Genomic DNA, 16,301 nt, shown 5'->3' on the forward strand with positions numbered 1-16,301 from the left:
AAAATGATGAAATTATTTGCAATTATCTTTTTTTTTCTTATAAAAATCAAGCCTACCTCCCATTTTTTTGTGAGGAACATTGTAAAAGTCTTGCAATCACAAGTTTCTAGCTTAGAGAGGGAAACAGTTGTATAAACCAAGGAAAATGAAGGGTGACAGTGGAAAGTAATTTCACATGTGAAAATGTGATATGGATTATCAATTAATTCTTTCTTAGTTACTTTTCTACTGTGATAAAACTCCATGATCAAGGTAATTTATGTAAGAAAGAGTTTATTTGGGACTTATAGTTTCAAAGAGGTACAGTAATGAGCATCATGGGGAAAATGGTAGTAGGCAGGCAGGCATGGTGCTTGGCTTATAACTGAGTAATCACAGCTTGAGACATGAACAAGGGGCAAAGAGAGCTAACTAGAAATAGCATGAACTTCAGAATTGCATAGCCTGGCCCTGGTGACACAACTTCTCAGACGAGGCCACCTCCTCATCCTCACCAAGCAGTCCCATGGGCTGAGGACCAAGCATTCAGACATAAGAATCTCGGGAGTCATTCTAATTCATACCACTACACAACCCACAATTATGTTGGAGTAGCAATTCACAGTAATATTTCCTTTGCCTATCTTTTTTTTTTCTTTTTGGAAATTTTAATTTGGTGAGAAACACGTGAAGAAAATAAAACATAATGCTCATTTCTATTTTCATTATAATAGGAGTTGTCTTCCATATTGTTTTCATAATTCCCCAATAATTTTCTGCCAAATATACAAAGTGGTTATTGCTTCAAACAGCAGATAAAGCAGAAGAGTGGGAAACCAGATGAGAACTTAGATGCCCACAGAAGCTCTGTGTGTGTGTGTGTGTGTGTGTGTGTGTGTGTGTGTGTGTATTCATATATACATATTTTGGTCATTTTGGCCAGTGAGCAAATATATTTTAGTTGAAAAATTTAAAGTGATGGTTATAGGTTGACAAGATCCACTCTACTTATCTGGAAATTCATTCCCAGTGAACTGTAAGAATATCATTGAAACTGAGCTATGTAGGTGTGGCATATAGGAGCTACATAGATATAATAGGAATAACTGGATGGAATCACTCAGAGTGCTAACAAAAATTAGAGTATGTCATGTAGACTATTATTGCTGACCTGAAGACTAATAAAAGGAGGAATTTAATACAGCAGGTCTCTTACATCTACAGTTTCATTTGGATGAATCCATGTAGGAATGTATCCATTCTCCTTCGACTGTGGGAATTGGCATCTTAGAGGGCAGATCATTTTCAAAATAAGGATACACATGGAATGTGCTCCCCTCTCAAAAAATATCAGTTAACATGCAATTTACATGAAAATAAACCTGGAAATGGCTGTTTAAATGATACATTACTGTTGTGGACAGCCAACATAAACATGTGCTGGTCTTCATTTGCAAATTCAGATTAAATCTCTGTAAGTTACTGCAATGTAAACACTGGAGAAATTGGAATGTTTCTTAGAAGGTATCGTTTAATTTTATAATTAAAAACAATGCATAGAAATATGTTGCATTTACCTTGAATCATGTTACCAATATAATAACTTTTCATTTATTATATATTCTTTACTTTTTTGTATACAAAGTCTGGTATATCAAATGAGAGTTTTAATTAATTTGTTTTGTTGTTGTTTCTCTAGACAGATTTTCTCTGCATAGTCCTGGCTGTACTGTAATCTCTTTTGACCAGACTGGATTTGAACTCAGAACTTCACATGCCTCTGCCTATTGAATGCTAGGATTAAAGATGTGCCTATCCATCTGAGTTTTAATTCTTAATAAAAAATATTTAAGGTATGTTTAAGAAATAAAGTCTAGTGAAGTTAGTCTTATAATAAACATGTGTTATGACATCCCTGGATTGACCATGAAGCTGTATAGACACTGTGTTTAGGTAAATCACACACACACACACACACACACACACACACACACACACACACACATATATGACACATTTCAGAAGTTCAGAAGGCAAGGTACAAAGAACACATTTGACATAATTTATTGTTTCTTTCCATGTCAAAATAGAAAATTATTTTATTGAAATGTTTAGTTCTTCATAATAAGAGAGGAGACAGTGTTCCTTGACTAAATAAAAATTTATTAGAATCACTCACGCTGTAAAACACAGGCATTGAACAATCCCATCTACTTTGTGTCTCATAATTATAGAGGTAGACATGCAATGAATTAGCTTTAACTCCGATGTTCCATTTAGATAGCACCATAACCTATAGTTCAGAAAAACTGATTTAAGCTACTCATTGAAATGTGCCAAATTTGTGGATTCCTTGAATAATATTATCCATTTACCATATTGCTTTTAGACTCCCAATTATTAAACTTTCACAGATAAGAAGAAAAGCAAGAAATAGCAAGACTCCCCACCGGCTGTGCTGAGCTATTTAGGCTTACACAGCTTGAATATTAAATTATCCACAAGGTGAAACAGTGTAATAAACATGAAAAGTATCTTCTCCCTAAGACTCAAGTACTCAGAGCTCATCAAGGCAATCTGACATTGGGTCCCCTGGTGAGTGGTCAGATTACAGAGTAGCACACACAGCATATGTGGACATCTGCTCACACTGCCAGCACTAGCCAGCTAAAGATGCTGATCCTCACAAATCTTTGGCTTTTCTAAATGTTAGTTCAGAAGTTTGGGGAGATATTTTTGATTCTTAATGATCATAACGGTATGAGATTATTTAATACAATATATCATAAATTCTATTATATTTATTCAAAGAATAGTTATTTTTGACAATAGTCTGGTATAAAGTGTGCTACATAGAGATCTGGGTAATAGAGCGACTGAAAACATTACATAAAAATGTTTGCATTCCAGCAAGGGAAAAGTTTAGATATGAAAAAGTGTCACTGCCATGATTAATAGAAACTCAGAGACAGAAATTGGGGTTCAACCTAAAGGCCAAAAATAACAAGAGTCACTGACTCTTACCTTGACCACAGTCTGAAAATGGCGACCCTGCCTCCAGGAATCTTAGAATGAGACTTAAACTGAGCTGTTTCCTCCCGTTTTATAATTTTCTCTAGGGCTAGGATTAAAGGTGTGCACCACTTTGATTAAAGGCATGCACTGCTTGGTTTCTATGGCAAATGAGTATGGCGACTGGGAATAAAGGTGTGTGTTACCACTGCCTGGTCTGTAAGGCTGGCCAGTGTGGCTGTTTTACTTTTCTGATTCTCAGGCAAGCTTTATTTATTAAAATACAGATGAAATGTCACTAAATATGTTTGCAGTTATTAAAGGCCACAGTGACAGTCATTATGTTACTAAGTAATGGGAAAATGGTTAGAAGTCAAGAAACAGTTCGAAATAAAATCTGCTTATAACCTTGTGTATCTGAGTTTTGAGTTTTATTTTAAATTCAATATTTCTCATTTTTCATCAGTATTTTTATGAATTTTAAAGGGTTTATATTGATCATCAGATCCAAAGGGAGATAAGGCCAATAGGTGAATCTGCCCAGTGGAAGGCAAGGTGCTTACCTCAAATGCAGCTAAAGATACTGAAAAACTTATTATGGTCACACATCCAAACTATCACTCATGTGGGTCCTCAGAACAAATGAAATGAAGGAGCAGCAGGAGGAGGGAGAGAGAGAGGGAAGAATCAGGAAGCCAAGGGGGAGGAGAAGAAGAAAGAGATGGGCATGGAATGGATGAGAGATATCAAAGGTAATGGATGACCAAGTCTAGAAATGACAGAAGAAAGTGGGGACAGAAGGAGATTAAGAAGAGATAAAGAAAGAAGATATTTTTTTAAGTCAGAGTATTAATTAATTTTAGTTCCAGAAAGAGAAAACAATCATCAAAGTAAAGAAGTAGAAATTGCTCAGTGACAGTATCACACCCATGGTCTGGTGCCATTCTTCTCTGTTTTCCTGTATTTTAGCTGTTCCCTTACCACTTGAATAATCTGTGTACTGTGTATCCTTCTCCCACTCAGAATTCACTCCAATCTTTCAGAAACGTCACTGGCAGTGTTCTTATACCACTTGATCAATCTGTTACTAGATTTCACCTGACTGAAGAAAGAGATTATAAGCGAATATTAATGCCTTTCTAGATCACACTATTTATTCATGAATGCCATTAGAATGAAGGGTTAAAGGAAGACTCAGATATTTCCAAGTGCCCATGTAGAACATGTAATTTTTTTGGGGGGGGGGCTTTATGGGAGTCATTGGCTTCCATTGATTATTTTATCTGAAATTGATAGATAAAATTTTGATTTTAGAATAGCTGATTTACAGTAAAATTTGGATTATTGTTCAGAGAATTTCACTCTATAACCATATGAGTTATGATTATCATTGTTTACATGAGTATATGCTTTCAACCATTGAGGTTGATATGTTAACATTAACTACATTAAATACATTATTATTCATGTGATGCATTATTTGACTTTGCATTATTTATTTATAAATTTTCATTCAGGATATCTTACATTTAGTCCATGTGTTTCTTTTGACCTCCTATTGATTGTGGGCTTTCCATAGTACCCTTGTTTCTAATGGCCTTTGCTGAGAACTAAACAGGTACTTTATGGCTTCTAGCTTCTGTCTTTATAACTAAGGTTATAAATCCTCAGGGGAAATATCACAACAACAAAGGTGCCATTCTTATAACATCACATAAAGGGTCCAAAAGAAAATCACAATTTTTCATTGCTGCCATTAACCTTAATTGTCTGAACAGTTTGGTGGCTGTGTCCACTTTTCCACACCATGTTATTTGCAAGGAATTTACTTTACACAACCCATACTCAAGAAGGTATTGACTTTAGGATATTTGTATTTCCACCATTATATTGAAAGACCCGGATAAATACAGATCCCTCTAGCAGGAAAAATAGAGCCAAAAATCTAGCAGGAAGAGAAGAGCCAAAAATCTAGGTTCGCCGAATCAGTGACTCTGTTTCAGGAAGTAGTTGAAGATAAAGTTAGATTATAATCTTGAAAATAATTTTGAGAAACAGGGAGTTACCCCCTTATTATGATCACTGGTATTTTTGGAATTTTTCAATGATCACTGGTATTTTTGGAATTTTTCAATGACGCCCTCCCTACCTTTGCATTACTGGGTTGTGGTTTCTTCCATTAAATACAGTTTCTCCCAGCTATTTGGGGTCAAACTCTCTACCCCTGCCTGAGAAATGAGTTTTAGCCCCAGTGCACTGGTTCCTGTCCTGTCAATAAACCTCATGTGATTGCATCAAGGACAGTCTCTCATGAGTTCCTGGGAGTTCATGTTTTCCTGAGAATTGAGTGAGAGTCTCCCCACTACAGAGGTCTTTCTGACACTTAAAACATAGCTAGTCTCTGTTATGATATTTTTTAAATTTCTGCAAGATATCCACTGGCAATAGGCAGCAGAAATGCTATAGGTCCCCAAATGGTGGTAGCGAGCCATGTGGTGGCAGGCAGTGGGCTTTGGGTGCAGCCAGTCCCAGGAAGAGATGGCTGCCAGTCCCCGAGTAGTGGCTCCCAGGCAGAGAGGCACATGGCAGGCAGGAAGGAGACAGGGACATGTATAGACATATCGTACAGAAGAGAATTGGATGTTTATTAGTTAAAATATAAAATGGTAAGGAAAGGGGAGAAAGGGGAAAGAGAGGAGGGGGAAAAAGGAGAAGAGGACAGAGTGAGAGAGAAAGGAGAAGGGGAGAGGGAAAAGGGACTGTGAGAGGAGGCAAGATGGCAAGAGGAGGGGAGGGGCTGCAGGGAGTGGGCGTGACTTGTTTCTTAAAATGACAGAACAATCATAACAGTCTCTATGTAAAGATATGATGGAACAATCATAACAGTCTCTATGTAAAGATTTCATAGTTGAGAAGGAAAAATTCCATTTTCATTTCTTTGTTTAAAAGTCAAAGTAAATAATCAGGTTTTGAACTAATGTATATTTTTATTAATTGCATGGTATTGCCTTTTGAGTTAACAGAATGATTACAAGGAATTAACACATTTCACCTAAAGATGACCCAAATAAAGTTGGTATTCATGTCACGTCTCTCACAATTTTGCATGCTTTAACATTCAGAAACTAAGTTATGGCCTGGTTTTATTGCTATTTATTTTTGTTGTTTTCCTTTCCAAGTATTTTGTGCCAGCATCATTACAGAATTGCAGCTATGAAGAATTTATAGTGATAGTTGTACTGTATAAAAAATAAAGGAATTGAACCTGAAATACAAATTAAGTTTTCATCAGACTAGTGTTTCAGGTGAAAGGACAAGCTATAGGCAGAAACAGAAAATACATCCTCTTGATTATTAATGAACACAGTAGTTATTTTGCATCTAAGTTGTTAAACATTAATCAAAACAATATCATTTTATATTTTTATATTTAAAACAATAACATACAAGTGACAACACACTGTTTCTCTTGTTGCTAGCTTGGAGCACAGTTATAATCTTAAAATTAGATGTACATTTTCAAAAAAATTACCAAGCATACCTTTCAAAATATTATTCAAGAAATACAATTGTATCACAGTAGTTGACAAAGTGAGTCATTATGTAGAAACACAGGAAGAATTGAAAATATTTTCCTAGGTCTAGCTCAATGTGTATAAAAACAAACAAACAAACAAAAAAGACTTGAAGGAGTGCTAAGAGTAATGATGTTCAACCCTTGATCTGGATAACAGCTGCTGACAGAAAATAATTTACAAAAGCTTGAATCTTATATGATAATTTTAAAACAGGATCATTCACTTGTGGGAAAGCAGGAGAAATATGCATTTTAAATGAATTTGTAATTTATTCAGATATTTCTGATTGGATAAAAATGATCACCTGATTTTCAAATGAATATATCACTTTTAAATATGATGTTTGGTGTTTGATGTTTGAATCATTCAATATAATGCTTGATGTTTGAATTATTTGTTTTCTGCATGTCTTACTAAAGCAATTTGTGGTGTTTATAAATGTAAACTGTCAAATACTTAGTTCTCAGAAAAACTCGTGGACATATGCCAGTCAATTTCTTCTAACATTGAATAGATTGAAATTAACCTTACTTGTTCTTGAAGATTTCAAACAATAGCATAATGCTTTGTGACACTGTTGAAAATCCTTAGATAGTGAATAAAACCTGTATCTTCTGACAATGCTATATCTAACATGATTCTAAACTAATATTTAATTAGCATGAGAGCAATATTTTCAATCCTATCTAACTTTACCTACAATATACTTAGGCTATAGTGACAACGTGAGAAACTGACAAAAGTTTGGTTTACAGGCATATGCATCAAGGGGATATAGTATATCTTACTCAATGTTAAAAGAAAAAAGGAAAACTGTTGACTTTCCTAAAGAAAATGTTATTAGAGTTCAGTTCACATGTATTTTATGTGACTTAGTAATGTCTTTTGGTTACAAAAAGAGTCTTTTCTAAGGGCAGACTAGATTTTGCTCCCTTACTGAACTTTGTGAATTGAATCTTAGAATGGGAACATTAACTACCTTTCCTAAGAGAAGAAGGAAACAAATAATATCTACGATGTAGAAAAAAAATAAGATCCAATAAAACTTGTTGCTTCTATATTAGCCTTTATAAATTCATACATTCATCAATAACAGAGAATGAGTTTATCTTTATCACCTTTCATGATTTTTTTGTATTCTTTTCACATACATACATTCTACAGCAGTTTCCCATTCCTCACTCCTTTCAGTCCATCTCCCCCACATCCTTTGCCCCACATCTCTCTTCTTCTGTGTTCCTTAAAAACAAGAACAGGCCTCCCAGGGATATAAACCAAATGTGGTAATAAGTCTTACAATAAGACTAGGCACAGTGGGTAAAACCTTTATATAAAGGCTAGATGAGGCAACACAGTAGGAGGTAAATTGTCCCCAGAGAAGTTACAAGAGTCAGACACCACACACTCCAACTATTAAAAGTCCCACAAGAAAACCGAGCTACACAACCTTGACATATTTGCAGAGGAACTAGGTCAGATTCATACAAGGTCCACGATTATCACTTCAATCTCTTTTAGCCCCTAACACACCTATCTATCACACCATGTTTTCATGATGTCCTCAACCCCCTCTGGATCTTAATTTTTTTATACCATCTGGTCTTGAGAATTCATCAGTGCATAAAATTATTGTAGAATCATTTACTCCATTATGCTTACAAAGGAGAAAATGACTCGAGGTGACTCTGAGCAGTGAAGTCCTTGCTTTCATCTGTTTTGGGATGAGGGTCCTAGCTTCTCTGGGGTTGTGGACTGTAGGCTGGTTATCCTTTGCTTTAATGTCTGTTATCCACCTATGAGTGAGTATAATTGGCCAAGCAGTGATTTAATTAATATACTATATTTATCTTTCTGGGTATGGGCTACTTCACTCGGGATGGCTTTTTTCTCTTTTCATCCATTTGCTTGCAAATTTCAAGATGTCATTTATTTTTTTGACACTGAGTAATATTCCATTGCGTAAATGTACATTTTCTTTATCCATTCTTTAGTTGAGGGGCAACTAGGTTGTTTTCTGGTTATGGTTATTACAAATAATGCTTTTATGAACATAATTGATCAAGCAAAGGCCCTTGAATGTGTGCCTCCTTTGGGTATATGCAGAAGGGTGGTATTGCTGGGTCTTAAGGTAGCTTGATAACTATTTTTCTGAGAAGTCACCATACTGATTTCCACAGCAGCTGTAGAAGTTTGTTGGTTAGAAGGACCTTCTGTCTATGTGTTGCTTTCATTTGGTTAATGAATAAAGAAACTGCCTTAGCCTTTTGATAGGGAAGAACTTAGATAGGTGGGGAAAACAGAACTGAATGCTAGGAGGAAGAAACAGAGTCAAAGAGATGCCATGGAGCCATGGATACAGATGCTGGGAATTTTACCTGGTAAGCCACTGCCACACAGCCATACACAGATTAATAGAAATGGATTAAATTAATATGTAAACATTAGTCAATAAGAAGTTAGAGCTAATGGGCCAAGCAGTGATTTAACTAATAAAATTTCTGTGTGGTTATTTTGGGGCTAAGCTAGACGAGGAACCAGGATGAATAAGCAGCCTCTCATTGAAACAGTTGGCACTCCAACATAATCAACAAAATCCACATAAAACCAGATAGGGTTTGAAAAAGGAATACTAGAAGACAAAAAACATTAGAGAAATTTAACACAGCTTTTTGCTGTTAATGGCAACATGCTGTAGCTACTTTAAGAGAGATTTTCCTTACTCAGCAGCCATAGCAGGAAAAAAGTGGTGGTTTTTAAATGCTCATATTCTAGGCCAGGCTGCCAGTGCCAACACTGACTCTTTCAGGCAGGGGTTCCAGCTACATAACATTTAAGTTGGGTTTGTGAGCAGAGTTTAATGGCAATGTGAACTTGCTATGTGCCTGGAAGAAGGGCGGTGCATAAGCTCAGCATGGATCAGAGTCAAAATTGGAATCATGTTAGTTAGATTTTCTAGATGATCGACTTCTCTGTTTTTATGCCAATACTAAGCTGTTTTCAATACTGAAGATCTGTAATAGAGTTTGAAGTCAGGGATGGTAATGCCTCCAGACGTTCTTTTAGTGTATAAGATTGTTTTGGCTATCCTGGGTTTTTTGTTTTTCCATATAAAGTTGATTATTGTCCTCACAAGGTCTGTGAAGAATTTTGATGGGATTTTGATGGGGATTGCATTGAATCTATAGATTGCTTTTGGGATAATTGCCATTTTTACTATGTTGATCCTCCCAATCCAAGAGCAAGGGAGATCCTTCCATTTTCTGGTATCCTCTTCAATTTCTTTCTTCAAAGACTTAAAATTCTTGTCAAATAGACCTTTCACTTCCTTGGTCAGAGTTACTCCAAGATATTTTATGCTATTTGTGTCTATCGTGAAAGGTGATGCTTCTCTGAATTCTCTCTCTGCGTCCTTATCCTTAGTGTATAGGAGGGCAACTGATTTTTTGGAGTTGATCTTGTATCCTGCCACATCACTAAAGGTGTTTATCAGCTGTAGGAGTTCTTTGGTAGAGCTTTTGGGGTCGCTTATGCACACTATCATATCATCTGCATATAACAAAAGTTTAACTTCTTCCTTTCCAATTTGAATCCCCTTGATCCCCTTATGTTGTCCTATTGCTATTGCTATAAAAAAAAGAAATAAAGAATTTCCTTACTTTAGAATTATGAGCTTTAAAAGTGTGACATGATGCAGGATAATGCTACGTGGGGTGATTAGTTGTTTTATTTTTCTGAGACAATATGGCAGAGCAAAAATTTAAGCATTTGTCTTATTTTAATTTGAGGAAGAAATTTACAATAGATGAAGAATTCTTAAAAGTAGAATGTATAAATTATCTTAGTAGGGAAATACGCACATTGTCTAATTACACAAAGTACATTTTTAATTTTCTCAAAAGATACCTTTTGACAAACATCTAGTATGAATTAATTAACTTTTAAATATTTCTCCAATTGGTGATCCCAAAGAAGCTAAGTAAGAAGGTGAATCAAAGGAAAAACATATAGTTGTCCTCTTGGCTATGGGTAGTAGACAAAATTCCCGGGGAGAAAATTGGGATCTTGGGGGTGGGGTGGGATGGGGGTAAGGGGAGATGGGGAGAGAAAAGGGAGAAGGGGAGGATGGGGGGGAACTTGGGGAAAAAGGAGGATTGGGATAAAGGAAGGTTGGATAGGGGAGCACGGAACCACAATTCTTAGTTAAGGGAGCCACCTTAGGGTTGGCAAGAGACTTGAACCTAGAGTGGCTCCCAGGAGCCCAAGCCGAGGTCCCCAGTTAGTTCCTTGGGCAGCTGAGGATCGGGAACCTGAAATGACCTTATCCTATAGCAATACTGACAAATATCTTGCATATCATCATAGAAACTTCATCTGGTGATGGATGGAGATAGAGACAGAGACGCACACTGGAGCACTGGACTGAGCTCCCAAGGTCCCATTGAGGAGCAGAAGGAGGGAGAACATGAGCAAAGAAGTCGGGATCACGAGGAGTGCACCCACCCACTGAGACAGTGGAGCTGATCTATTGGGAGCTCACCAAGGCCAGCTGGACTGTGACTGAAAAGCATGGGATAAAACTGAACTCTCTGAGCATGGCGAACAATGAGGGCTGATGAGAAGCCAAGGACAATGGCACGAGGTTTTGAACCTATGTAATGTTTTGGCTTTGTGGGAGCCTAGCCAGTTTGGATGTTCGCCTTCCTAGATATGGACGGAGGGGGGAGGACCTAGGACTTACCACAGGGCAGGGAACCCTGACTGTTCTTTGGACTGGAGAGGGAGGGGGAGAGGAGTGGGGGGAGAGGGAGAAGGGTGGGAGGAGGGGGAGGGAAATGGGAGCCTGGGAGGAAGTGGAAACTTGTTTTTTTTTCTCCTTTTCTCAATAAAAAAAAAAGTTAAAAAAAATAAAATAAATATTTCTCTTCATTGTGAGGCCAGTACTAGATTACCAATACTCTATTAGCTCTCTATCCATGTTCCTACGGACAGAAACAATTAGAATCAGTTTGTCACAAAGAAAAAGAATATGAAGTTGGAAAGGTGATATGGCAGAATGATGAGGAGAAGTTGAAAGCAGATGGAGGAAAATACAAATCTATAGACATATTTAAAAATATAGGTATAGACAAATGCAATTAAATAAAATAATAGAAAGACCAATACCTATATGCCTAGCAGTAAATGTACAACACTAAACAAATTCAATGATATTATTGGAGGTTTATTTTTTGTTCTTGTGATGTTTCTTTTTTGTTTTTTTTTTTGCTTTTGTTTTTATTCTCCATAATGCTTTGCTTTCTTTTCTTTTTCTCTTAAATTTTATATGTCTTTAGCTTATATAATATCTTTTCTGGTTTTGTATTTATATAGGATTTTCATATGTGTGAATGTAAGCCTCTCTGCCTATATCTATTTCTTGTGCTTTCTCTTCAGTTCCTTCTTCATGGTTCATTTGTATGATTTTATTACTATTTCTATTATCTTATATTTAGATGCTTGTTTTCTAATGAGAGAAAGCAAGAAAGGATGTAGATTTGTGTAGTTAGAGGCTGCTTGTTTGTTCCTGGCTGCAGAGACCATGAAATAATTAAACAGAAACTGAATTATTTATAACACTTTTTGGCCTATAGCTTATGTACATTTTTAGCTTACTCTTCTTTTTCTTTTCTATTTTTTGGGGGGGGTGATTTTTCGAGACAGGGTTTCTCTGTAGTTTTTGGTTCCTGTCCTGGAACTAGCTCTTGTAGACCAGGCTGGCCTCGAACTCACAGAGATCCGCCTGCCTCTGCGTCCCAAGTGCTGGGAATAAAGGTGTGTACCACCACCGTCCGGCTTCGCTTACTCTTATATCTTAAATGAACCCACTTCTATTAATCTGTGTATCGCCACATAGTTGTGACTTACTGGAAAAGTTCCAGCATGTCTGTCCCTATAAGTGGTTGCATGGCTTCTTATGGATTCTTCCTACTCTATACATATCTCTTCCAGCCTTGCTATATTCTGTTATGCCATTTGCCAAAAGAGCTTTTTTATTAACCAATAAAAGTAACTCATATACAGAAGGACTTCCACCACCAGATTTGGTTGGGTAGATAGGTAAGGAGGATCTGGAAGGACATGGAGAAATGAAAACTATATTTAAAATACACTGAATGAAAAATTTATGTTCTGAAAAATGTAGAAAAGCTGTTTTTTTAAATTTAGATTTGAAATCCTAAAGTATTTGTCACTCTTTAATGTTTACTGTCTGTATCCTTCAAACCCTTTTCTGCTTTGAAAGTTGTTTTTACTTAAGGATAATCTCATAGACAAACTGCCTTATTAAAACTACTCATGACTCTGCCTTCAGTCTTTATTTGGTCCTCCTCAAGGCAGAAAAAAATATTTGGATTTCATTTAAGGAAATGCCCAATCTGATATGTTCACATACTGTGGGAGTAATTTCCACATTTTAGTTAATTAATCAGTTCTTTTCCTAACTTAGCTTATGATCATAACTTGCTCGTGAAGTTATTGCAAAGAGTAAAATAGAAAAATAAACTAAGGGAAATGTTTTGTAAAGAGTAAACTTTTAAAGGAAAATGCCATTATTAATCATTATGGTGATGTTTTCTATGTTCTGGAAGTAGAATTTTTTATTCTCAACATTTCTTCAAGATAAAAAGTTAAAATATATTACCACTTAAAAATGATAAATAATTTCATAGTAATGTCTCCTATATGTGAATTACTATAGTAGATAGTCTATTCTATTAGATATCAAATGGAAAAATGTAATCTGTTGGTGTTGGTTATATGAAATGATGTGAAGAAGCATAAGAGACTAGAAAGTGTGTCTTATAGCATACCTTATACGCAGCCAAATATAGATATAAGTGAAGTAGGGAAAGAACTGATTGATCCCATGGATACTGTAGAATGCTGTGACTACATTTGTTTATGCCATTAGAAATTTTAGAAACAATTGTTTTGTTTCACACATAGCAAGTGAATAAATACCAGAAAAATTATAGAACTATTTTTATAACTTTTTTTGTTGACTATACTTTCTGTGTTCTCTATTAATTTGGTTTGTTTCTTTTATTCTTTGTATATTCAGTTTTACATGCTTTTATTTGTGAATATATGCATCCCTATATGTACATATAAACATATGAGTTTTAATATTATATAGAATGAGTCAGGATTTATATAAATGAATAGTAAATTAATAAAATGGGTAGAAATTTCACGATAAGCATTTTTGAGTACTTTTATCTTTTAGATACTTTCAAAATTGATGATTCCCTGCAGTGAATAAGTGTGGCAAAAGTAATTAGTAAAATGTTAGCAGCAATTAAGAGTAGGTATTAGATGAGATAAAAAGAAGAATACATGAATACCTCTAAGTGGGTTCATTTTAATTTTAAAAACAATGGGTGCTAACTGGATGAAAATAGTTTATGATTGCATTATTATCTCTCCAGAAGAAAGCCATCTTTCTTGCTTGCTCTCTTCAAAAGTCATTTTATTTCAACAGATGTGTCCAGTTCTTTTTCCAATAGATAGAAAATAAGGTTCCTGTAAAAAAAAAAAAACAGTTGTCGTGTACTCACTCATAAGTAGATACTAGCTATAAACAAAGGAAATTGAACCTATAGTTCATGATCCTAGAGATGCTAAGTAATAAGGTGAACCAAAAGAAAAATATATATAGACCCACCTGAAAATTGGAAACTTGCAGGATTGACTGGTAAGATTGGGAGCATAGGGTGTGGGGAGAGAGGAGGGTAGAAAGAGAAGAGAAAAGGTAAGGGGGGGAGAAGAGAATGAGGGAATGGGATGGTCAAGATGTATGAAGGACAGAGATGAGATCAAGGAGAGAGATATCTTGATTGAGGGAACCATTATAGGTTTACCAGAAACCTGGCTCTAGAGAGATTCCCAGGAATCCAAAAAGATGACCCCATCTAGGACTCTGGAAAATAGAGGAGAGCAGGCCCAAACTTGACTTGACCTGTAGTCAGACTGATGATTATCTTAAATACCACCAAAGAGCCTTCGTACAGAACTGATGGAGGTAGAGGTACAGACCCACATTGAAACACTAGATTGAGCTCTTAAAGCCAGTTGAAGAGTGGAAAGAATGAGAATATGAACAAGGATGTCAAGACCATGATGGGTTCATCCACTAAAACAGTTTGCCTGAGCTAATAGGAGGTTACCAACTCTAGCCAGACTGAGAAGGAACAAGGGTAGGACCAGAATGTGGTTGACAGTTGCATGGCTGGAGCAGACTGAGGGGTTCCTGGCAGTGGCACCAGGATTTATCCCTACTGCATTTACTGGCTTTTTGGGATCCTATTCTCTTTGCTCAGTCTAGATATAGTACGGAGGCCCTTGGACCTTCCACAAGGCAATGTGTCTTACCCTCTCTAGGGATTAGAAGTGGGTAGTATGGGAGGGTTGTGGAGGGAATGGGAGCAGGGGAGAGAGTTGGAACTTGGATTGTTTTTTATTTTGTAAATCTAATAAAAAAGAAAACCCACCTCTCTTATGTATAGTTCCATTGCTGTGACAATACACCACGACCAAAATTCAAGGAGGAAAACATTCATTTGGCTTCCACATCCATATCACTCTTCATCACAGAAGGAAGTAAAAACAGGAACCTGGATGCAGAAGTTGACAATAGAACAGTGAAAGGGGGCTACTTATTAGCTTGTTCCCCATGGTTTGCTTAGCCTGCTTTCTTACAGAACCCAGGGCAACCCAGGAAAAGCATCACCCACTTTGTCCTGGGGCCTCTCTCATCAATCACTATTTAAGAAAATGCTAATTACTAATTATGGAAGCATTTCTCAATTGAAATTACCTTCTTACAGATAACTTTAGCTTTTGTCAGGCAGACATATAACTAGTCAGCACAACAGCTTTATCAAAGGAACTCTGAAAATCATGAAGCTTCATATTTTTCTCTTGATTTTTTACCTGTATCACTTTAATCATACTTTTTTTATTTATTTACTTTTATTGAAAAAAAAAGTTTCTGCCTCCTCCCAGCCTCCCATTTCCCTCCCCCTCCTCCTGCCCGTCTCCCCCTCCCCCCACTCCTCTCCCCCTCCCTCTCCAGTCCAAAGAGCAGTCAGGGTTCCCTGCCCTGTGGAAAGTCCATGGTCCTCCCCTCTCCATCCAGGTCTAGGAAGGTGAACATCCAAACTGGCTAGGCTCCCACAAAGCCAGAACATGAAGTAGGATCCTTGAAGTCCTTGGCTTCTCATCAGCTCTCATTGTTCGCCAATTGGGAGCTCACCAAGGCCAGCTGGACTGTGACTGAAAAAGCATGGGATTAAACCGGACTCTTTAATCATACTTTTAAATACAAAGCTCTGTATTAAGAATGAAATTACTGTTTCATATTGTGGGTGACATATTTTTTTTTTCTGTAAAATATTCTTGCTGCCTTGAGGAGAGTTGCTGGACAGTATAAAAGGTTAGCTAAAGAAAAGCAAGACTATTAACCTTGTCAGTTTCTGCCTTTTCCATCAATCTACCTAAAGGTTTATAATATTGTTATAAATTTAGTCACTTATCACCTTAAATTCTATAATACTTAGAAATTATTTTATCTGTAAATAGCATAGAGCATTGTGAAGTACTTTTCACCTATTTTTTGTGGTATTGCCACCTCATGTTATCATGGCACACTGTCATAAATAATGAAGCAACATTGGTTTGTTGCAGTTTGCTGAA

The sequence above is a fragment of the Microtus oregoni genome, unplaced genomic scaffold (assembly GCF_018167655.1).
Source record: "Microtus oregoni isolate MIOR12 unplaced genomic scaffold, Mior012 000017F_ref0000208, whole genome shotgun sequence".
NCBI lineage: Eukaryota > Metazoa > Chordata > Mammalia > Rodentia > Cricetidae > Microtus > Microtus oregoni.